We start from the raw sequence: 10,439 nt of genomic DNA, 5'->3' as shown, positions 1-10,439 counted from the left end.
CATGGGTATACCTTTTAGAAAATCGATTTCAACCGAAGTTATGCTTTTGAAACTCATCGAAGTTTAGACTTGTTCGCAATTACCAGCCGTGTTGGTTTTATTTGTTGAAAACCAGCCTTGTAAACATTCTTCTGATTCTTTTTCAAAAAGTGACCGTTCACTTTTTTTTCGAATCTGTTCAATCTCAAAGCCTTACTGAAAACAGTTAGTAATAATCAAAAACGAAGTCGTTTATTTGTTAACAGGTAAGTGATCAAAACATCAAAATATTTTAGTGAACATAATATAAACTCAGATTCTTTTCCTTTATTTACCTATGGGCTTTGGGTTTTCCTGTTGTTCCTAAAAAATAATCAAAAGTATCCACATATAATTCAATAACAGCGTTAGTTTCAAATAGGGCACATTTATAGAATAAAGACATAATTAGCAGTTATTATCTAAAATAAGAGAAAGAGGAAGGTTGGACTCTTGATGTTGAGCCGAAGAGAATTCAGGCCCAGCGGACTTTATGCACAGCAACGGCAGACTCCATAGGGCGGGAAAGAGCATCCTAAGTTGGAACTTGGGCCTGAGTTCCCAAGAACTCTGCAGGCCCAGTTTATATCATGCATACAATAGAAATAAAGGACCATTAATGAAATCAATATGAGGCATATTAAAGTAAAACCATAACACATAAACGAGACTGAAGAATACAGTATAACCAGGTTCAATTGTGTTAATCCTAGGAGGATTAATAAGGGTTAATAATTAAAAGCTTAGGGTAAAACCTTATTTATGGACAAAATACCCTTTGGACCCCTGGTACTTTAGAGTTCACAAGGGTCTCATGGAACCCGAGCAGTGCTTGTATCAGGGAAGGGTATCTTAATCACAGACTATGTTTCACCCCAAATACCCTTAATAACTCACACTTACCCTTCTCTAAAGGTTTAGATACAAATGAGGTATTCACTTTAGTAATTAACATGAGAGCAACAGTAAACACAAAAGGTTCAAATACACAGAATTCAAAAGCCGCAGGGAATATCATCAAAGTGCAAAGACATGAACACTTTAGAATTATACTATTAACCTTGAGATCATAAACCAGAATGTAAAAGCCAACTACTGCAAGTACTTATAATGCCCAGGGATATTTAATGATCATTCATGAAATGCATCAGAACATTTAAAGAGACTATCACAGATGTAAAACAAGGAGAGTTCATGATAAACCATCAATAAACTAATCCAAGTTTAGAAATGCATAGTTAAGTGATCCAAGTGGTAGGGAAGACATGCATATTAATATTATTAGTTCTGCTGAAGGTTCAACATTTCAAGAATCCTTAACTAGGTTTACAGTACTTCAATCAGTCATTGCAGTAGTATTCAGAACAGTCAAGAGTAAGCATATACATAATTAAGGCCTCACTCCACTAAGGACCTAGACCAACATCCTTGTTCAACCAAACAAAAACATCAAAGTAGACCAGGTGGTCAGTTTTAATCTAGTCCGAACTTAGTAGAATGATCACTAGTCTATTAAATTCTCAATCAACATCCAGATTCAAACTAGGTCATTATAGACAAGGATATCAACCAAGCATGGAGCAGTGTATATTTTAACAAGACAAGTAAGCATTATGAGTTTTCTCAAGCCAATGAATGACAACAGTGGACTTCTTATTTCATATTCTGTATAGCTCAGCTTGCTAAGTTATTAGAGTAGACAAGTTTTAACTTCTTCTTCTATAAAGAAGTTTTGAGTGAAGAGTATAGTAATTTAGGCATGAGTCCTTCTTAAATGAAAAATAAACAGGAAGTTCATGAGCATAACTGGGTAAACACACAAGTATAGAAGTCATTAAGGATCACTTAACCAACACGCAGTGAGATTTCCACAAAGCTTCATGATCACAGAACATATCAAATGAGCAGATAGCATGATAACTAGGCTAATGAATTCATTACAGAAGTTCATATCATAAGGACATGTGAACTTTTAAGCGTGTACAGCTGACATGGTTTCAGTAATAGATTATTTAATCAAAGCAGATAGGTTAAGTGTGTGACTTGATACTATGATGGAGATCATTTTTAATTAAATCAACAGGTGGTATATCATTACGAATTCAAAGATCAATATAGCACAGATGTAGCAAATATGAATTCTCAACAGGGCGTTAGGGAAAGTATGAGAAAACAGCTTAGTTATGCTAGCCAAACATGGTAGTAAAGCTGACAAAGCACACATCAAAAAAATTTTAGCTAATGAAAAAGGTTCAGCAGAACTTATATTATTCACTATAACAGATGTTTATCTAGTTAAGTCAAGAAGTTCGTTAACACAGATTAACCAGCAATACTAGAACAATCATAGCTTATCAGGAAAATAATCAGCTTTAATCAATGAGAACAGCAAAACATGATGAACAATCATAAGTTACTAACATATATCATGAACGTAAGGAAATCAACGGAGAAGACATTAGAATTATCAAATAAACACATATAATCAAAGAAAAAAGAGGGTCAGTGTACATTGACTTTCTATAGGGCAGCAAACCAAGCAAGAGCATTATGTTTAGCCATTTAGGAATCCAAACCCTGTAATTAATCACGTCAGAGGTCAAACCCGAGCAGAAATGAAAGAATAAAAAGAGAAAATTAGGAGACGCTACTTGAACTTAAGAATTTAGCCAAAAAGACTTAAACTTTCAATGTTTTTGCTAATAATGTTAAGTGTGTGTTCATCTGTTAGGTGATGTTAGGTGAGAGTATTGAAGGCTCCTATTTATATATAACACCTCGAAAAAATTTGAAGTATTTAAGTGTAAAGCCCGGTAAATTTTGCAAAGAAAATAATATTTCATGGTGCCGAACTAGGCTTACGTGTTAGAGAATTATAGAAATTCTTCGCGGCGAGCTTGCTCGCCGTGGCTCGGATTTTTTGGGTTGAACAATGCACCGGAAAGTAAAGAAAAATTTTTGGCGGAAAAGCAAGTTTATGCGGTCCATTACGCGACCGCATAATCACTCTGCGGGCCGCATAATGGCCGCAGAAGTGAGCAGGAGAGGGCCAAATCTGGCCGCAGCTATGCAGTCGACTATGCGACCACAAAACTGTTATGCGGTGCATTACGCGACCGCATAACAGTTATGCGGACCACATAGTGACCGCATACACAGACAGATTTTTGATCGGTTTTGTCAGCAAGTATGCGGCCATTATGCGATCACTTATGCGACCGCAGAATCTGTTCCGGGGCTTATTTTTGGGATTTTAAAACCCGACCCTACTTCGTTAAGTACACTCTTTGGGTCATTTTTAAACTAGAATCTGACATTTTAGAGTGAGAGAGAGTGCCCTAAAGTGAGAAGGTGTTCTTCAATAATTTTTATTTAATTCTTGCTCAAGTTTTGGAAGATTAAGAAGGGAAGCTCAGTAGGTCTTCATCCTAGAGGTAAGATTCTACACCCTAAACCCTAATTTTCTGAAAATGGGTAATTAGCAAGATAATTCTTGGGCATGAGAGTTGTTTATCTTACATAAATGTGTTATCAAAGGGTGTAGGAAGATTGTTAGCTAAGAATGGTAAATATTAGGTTGTGGGATGATGGAATCCTCTATAAAAGGGCCTTGAAACCTTAATGCACACCTAGTGTTTGATAAAATGCTCAAATGAGCTAGAACCATAATGATCTTCCTAATTTTGGTTCAATTTGTTATATTTCTAAAATAGATTGAAGTTGCTAAGAATTCCGGAATGTTTTAGAGTTTAAGGAAGCTCAATTGAGGTATGTTGGCTAAACTTTTCTTTAAGAATTGGAATTCCCAATATCCTTGTAAGTTCCGAGATGTTGATTATAAAAGGAGTATTCCGATAAGTTTTGTGATGAAGATATATGTTCAATTCGTGTTTCAAATGCTCTTATCATATTGCATTATAAATTGAGGATGTGTCCCAAACTATGGATTATGTATCCACATGTTATAATTTCTAGTCGTGATTTATGTGAAAGTTATTATGCCAAGTTGTGTAGAGATTGTGATTGTGATACACCTCCACCCGCATACATTGGGGTGAGGCGGCATGACCGCTTTGTGTGGGGATTATGGTACAGAGATTGTGATTGTGATACACCTCCACCCGCATATATATTGGGGTGAGGTGACATGACCGTTTTGTGTAGGAATTATGGTATTGTGGGACTGCACCTCCACACGCTTACATTGGGGTGAGGTGGTATGACCGCTTTGTGTATAGTTTTGGTATTATTGTGGCACAACCACCCGCATATATTGGGGTGAGGCAGTTGGTATTGGTATCGTTGATGCATTTTCACCCGTATATATTGGGGTGAGGTAGCATAGCCGCTTTGTGTACTTGGTACTGTGGTTATACATCCACTCGCATACATTGGGGTGAGGCGGCAGTGGCTTGATTAGAGTTGTGGTATTGTACGTACACTTCCACCTCCATACATCGGGTGAGGCGGCGGGGCCGCTTTATATGAAGATGGTTACAAGGGATCTCGTCTTAAATCCTATAAATGTTATCTATAGCTTTTAATAAGCTTGCTATGGTTTAAACGGTTATCTATATTATTCTATTGCTGCACTGGTTCATCATTTTCATCTTGTATTTCTGAATTCTTAAATTAGTGTTTAGTTTTCATACTAGTACTATTCGACGGTACTAATGTCCCTTTTATCGGGGGCGTTGCATCTTTTAAATGGATGCAGGTGGTTCCACAGCAGGAGATATTGATCAGTAATAGTAGTACACCTTCTTCCCAGTTAACTTGGTGAGCCTCACTTCATCCCGGGGTCATGTATCTTTTGTTCTTTGTGTATTCTGTTTGAGGTATAGCCGGGGCCTTATTACCGGCATTATCATTGAACTCATCTTTATCTATAGAAGCTCCGTAGACATAGTGTGGGTTGTAGAATGGTGCTGGGGAAGTCAAACTCGTGTGTTGTGCTTCAATTACTATTTCCACTTCAGATTATGAAAAATGTGTTTGGAATTGAGACTTTAAAATAAAGTAACTGATGGTAAGAAATTGGTATTGCAACATGATCACTTTATTGGTTGATTAACGAAAACATATATATTCTCTTTATTCATGAATGAGTTTAGGTAGAAGAAAATCTAATAGGCTTGCTCGGCCGGGTTCACTCGGTTGAGCGCCGGTCATACTCCTCGGTTTTGGGGCGTGACATTATAGAGGTTGTTGAGCCTTAGGGTTTCAAATTATTCGAACAGGTAGTGGATGATGACGATATGGTAGATTACGACAGTGAATAGGTGAAATCAGAAGGGAAGGAGAGGAAATTGGAGATGAGTTTTTACTTGAGCATGAGAGAATAAAGAATCGACCATTGAGAGTGAGGATCCATCGCTCAAAGCTCCAATGTCCAGAGATCACTGCATTTGGCCTTTGAACAACGAATAACAATGATGAATCTGAATATATCAACTATGCATGCTCCGATTTGAAAGAACATAAGAGGGATTGATGGATTCTAGGTTACACATTTTAGGGTCTAGGGTTTCAGATTGGGTTTTGAGTTTTAATGATGAAAGGGGAAAGAATCAGGCGACATTCGTGGATATAGGAGGTAGTTTGAGTGTTGTAAGGTTTGAATTTGTGACCTTATACCGATTTGTGCAAGGTTTCATGATTGATGGGCATGGAGGGTTTGAGAGAATAGAGAGGAAAAGAGGAAAGAGAGACGGCCAGTCTAGGTGAGAATGATTAGGTTAAGGGGGTGGTCTCTGGGTTAAAAATGAAAGACGAATCTGGGCTGTTGGATTATTTGATCAATGGCCCTGATAATTCAGGTAATATGGATTTAAGGAAAATGTTATTAGGGAAAATAAGGACCGTGGGATCTGTGTGATCCAACGGTTGAGATAATATCTGGGGTGGGGTTTAAATTAAAGTGGAAAACGGGAATAAACATGGACCATCGATGATTTGGACCGACGGCCCAGATCAAGTGTGTTTGTTTTCTGAGCGACTGGTAAGAGTGGTGTGGCTCGATTTTATTTGTCCTCAAGAGTTGGCCTGGATTGCCAAGGTGGATAGGAGAGGCTGGTTCCGGACCGGGTCAGGTGGCATTGGGCCTGTATTTTGGGTTGATTTAGATTTATCAAATAGCCACATTGTGTTTGATTAGGCATTTGCAATTATAGTCTTTTAAGCTTTAAACCCCTTTAAAATTAACTTAATTAAGCTTAATTAATGCTAATTGAATGTGATAAAAATATAGTTGTCAAATACACTATAAATTACTGTAATTAATGAATTGTCTATTAAAATACTTTATTTACCGAATTATAAAATTAATTTTGGATTAATTTAAATAATAAGGGATGTAATTAAAAATCAAAGATTAATCTGTTAAACTAATTGTAAAACTTGTGTACCAAAATATAGAGGTTATTTTAATAATTTCAAAATAGTAAGGGTGATATATTTTATAAATATTTAATATCGAATTATTAATTTAGCACTGTTAATTACTAATTTCCTATTATATTTATATAAAAATAGGTATTATTGATTAGAAAATATTTTCACCACATTTATTGCAAATAATTAAGTATAAATAATTTAATTTTAAAAGGGAGGGTCAAAATTGATCGTCAACAACTGCCTCTCATTGACCGGAGACGATGAAAGAGTTTTTGGGCAGAAAAATTGAATTAAGACTAATTTTGCCCCGACTTCAGACAAATTTTGCCCCTAAATTGAAAAGTTTTTGACAGGAGATGATGAAAGAGTATTATTATTTTGCCCCTCTTTGTTGCTTTCTCAACACTCGCAGTTGGGATTACAATAGGTGGGAGCGGTGGTTAAACATTTCTTTCAAAGTTCAAAAAAGATTACTTGGGCTCAAAGGCTCGACGTTAGAGAAATGAAAGGGGTACAAGATAAAGGAAATCAACCAGCCACTAATAATCGTCCCCGGAGTCCCCTCCCAAGCTTTCTTCTTCAGTCTCCTCCTCAAGGTCCTCTTTGACTTCTTCTTCCTCCTCGTCATTATTGTACTTAGGCTCTTCCTCCAGCTCTATTTCTGACTCAGACTTTATGTACTCGATCACCTGGTTGTCGTCCTCTGGCGGTGGCAACATGTGGTCGACCGATCCTAGAACCACCTGTTGATGCATGGCGGTGGTAACGAGATAGTGGGGCAAAATCTCGTGATATATCTGTAGAGTTGTTATTGCATCCTCTAGTCCGGTCAACCTTTCTCTGCTAGGTGTGGCCAACTCATCCACCTCGTTGATCCACAAGAAGTATTCAGGCGTGCACCAGGAATTCTGACCCATCGGCATCATGATCAAGTCATTCCATTCATCTTGAAGTCTCCTTACCCTTGGGATGGGAATTTGTTTGTTGTAATCATCTTCATATAGAGCTGTCCTTGACCAGAGGAGCACGTCTTGGATTAGACCAAATTGCCTTAGATTCGGCAGAGTGCGTATGGCTGAATTCCTTCAAGTCCCACTAATTCGATGAAGTATTTTTTGGGGCTCCTCAGAATTGCCCTGTCACTTAACCATGAAAGTTTCCAGTTCATCCATTCTCAACTCATATAGGTCAGTATGTCTCTCCACTCTTCTTCCCCGTGCGGTGTAACCCAGTGTCTCATCCTCTCGTTGTGGCTCTTGATCATGTTATTGATGCCTACAAAGTAATAAATAGTTGGCTCTCTTTGAAAGAAGTGTTATGTGGCCCATATCTAGAGTAGTAGGTTGCAATCTTTGAAAAAGTCATATCCTCAAGAACATGCTGACAGTGCGCGTAGTGTCTTTGCCAATATCATGGGAACAAGGGTGACTTGGAGATTCCCTCGAAAGGTTTCCAAGACCAGGGGCATCAGATTGATGTTGATTCGCCCCTTTCTTTGCGGGAAGACTAATAATCCCAACAATGCCAGAGAAAAGATTAGGGGGCAGAGACTCTCCCATGTTGCTTGATCGCATTAAAATTCTTCAAGGTGCCACTCGTAACTTTCTCGGTATTCGAATCTGTCGAACATCTGGTCTAAACTCACCCATCCTTCTTCAACATTTCTCAGGTTTCTGTTATTTGACAATCCAGATGCATAAAAAAACCTATAAGCAGGCATGATAACTGGCAGTATTGGTTTTTACCCAGCAAACAGTAACTCTGTAAAGCTAGTGATTTCCTCCAGTGTTTGTGCCAATTTACAGTCGACAAACTTGGAAACCACCTTAACTGGGTCCCAAAACTCTATTAGTAATCTAGTAAGTACTTTGTCAGCTCGATTATTGTGTTCTGATCTCATCCCCATGCTCCCGGCGAATGTTCCTCTACCACTGCTTCAGCTTGTGCGGTGCACCCATGACCATATTAATCTTGGGGACGTTGTGGTTGATTTCCATCTAAAGATGTGAAAAGGGTTTGGTAAGTTTTTGCTCCAGATCTTTAGTGCCTTATCTGGTATGTCTCTAATGCACGTTTGAGGACGAATATTAGTTTTAAGAGGGGGAGAATATAATAATCTGACCTGTTAATTTGTTTATTTGAGGCTCATTTCCTCTTTTAATATTCACACATGTGTATTTGTGGTTTTATGACCTGCGGGGTTGGTTAGTTTTATTCTGGAAAGGTTTTGGGTTGATTTGGACCCTTTGGTTCTTGGTTTAGAAGCTTAAGTTAAAAATATTGATTGAAATTTGACTTTTGAGAAAATGACTCCGTAACGGTATTTTGATGGCTCCGATAGGTTTGTATCGTGATTTTAGACTTAAGCGTATGCCCGGAATTGAATTCTGAGGTCCCTAGGTTGATTTGACTTGTTTTTCTAAAAGTTGTCAATTTGAGGTTTGGAAGTTTCTCTAAGTTTGACCGTAGGTTATCTTTGTGGCTATCGGGTTCAGAATTTTGTTTTGGGACCGGTAATAGGTCTATTTTTCTATTCGGAACTTGTCTACAAAATTTGGTGTCATTTGGACATGGTTTGATAGGATCCGGAGGTTGCAATTCTAGAGTTTCTTTAGTTTTCTTTTGAAATTCATGTGTTTTGATGTCCTATTCATAGTTCTAGATATTATTTTAGTATTTTAGTCATGCGAACATGTTCATATGATATTTTTAGACTTGTGTAGATGTTTGGTTTGGAGCCTCGAGGGCTCGGGTGAGTTTCGGACGTGTTTCAGAATGGTTTAGACTCAATTACAGGTTGCGGTGTGTTGTTGCCTCAGGTGTCGCAATTGCAAACACAAGCATCGTAATTGTGATCATAGTAGAGGGGCCTCGGGTATCGCATTTGCGATAACTTGATCGCACTTGCGAAAAGTAGGGTAGTCAGGGTAGGCTCGAATTTGCGACAATTTAGTTGCATTTGCGATGGGAGCAGGCTTCGCAAATGCGAAGCTAGTGTCGGAATTGCGATTTTCCATTAGGCTGTCAGGCGCCGCAATTGCGATCTCCTCTTCGCAATTCTGAAAGCAGTGTCGCAAATGCAACATCTGCACCTGAACAAAGGGCTAGAAAACGGGATTTCATCTATTTTCTCTCATTTTTGAACCCTAGTCTCGGTAGGAGGCGATTTGGAGAGGGAATTTTCACCTACAATCATCGAGTAAATGATTTTGATCAATTTCCAACTATATTACATGATTATATATGATATTTAATATCAAATTTATGAAAATCAAAGAAACATTTTGGGGATTTTTGTCTATGTTTTGAAAAATAAAAATTTTGGATTTAAGAATCGAATTGGACTCGGATTTGAAAAAAAAAATACATATATAGACTCATAGGGTTATGGGCAGTCGAGATCTACCCTTGGGTCCGGGTTTTGACCGGGCGAGCCCGAAGTTGACTTTTGTTGACCTTTGGGGAAAAGTGTAAAGATCTTAGCTTTATTAATCGAAATTGATTTCTCCTGCATTGTTTGATGATATTAAGTCGTTTGTGGTTAGATTCGAGCCATACGGAGGCGAATTATAAGGGAAAAGTTATTTTTGAGTGTTGAATTTGGCCTAGTTGAGATAAGTATCTTGCCTAACTTTGTGTGGGGAACTACCCTTTAGGACTTGGGTTGATTGTGTTAATTGTACTATGTGGAAGACGTGTACACAAGGTGACGAGTGTGTACACGGACTATAAGTGATATTTTGATTAGTTTAAACTTTTAGACTTCTTCCATGCATTTAATTGAATATATTATAACATGTTACACTTTTCAATATTAAATCTCCTCTCTTGCTCTAATTAACATTGTTAGCATTTGTTCTACCCTTTATTTTTGTAATTGCTCTTATATGCTTTAGTTAAAATTGCTACCTATCTTATTGTCTTGTTACCCCTTTATTATTGAATTACTCTTACTTGAAGTTGTTATGTCGTAGAATATCTTCTTGTTGGGTTGTTGATGTTGAAGTTGTGAAAACCATTATCAC

Source organism: Nicotiana tabacum, chromosome 13, assembly GCF_000715075.1.
Source record: "Nicotiana tabacum cultivar K326 chromosome 13, ASM71507v2, whole genome shotgun sequence".
Lineage (NCBI taxonomy): Eukaryota > Viridiplantae > Streptophyta > Magnoliopsida > Solanales > Solanaceae > Nicotiana > Nicotiana tabacum.
The sequence above is the reverse complement of the archived record's forward strand: the minus strand, read 5'-3'. Positions refer to the sequence as shown.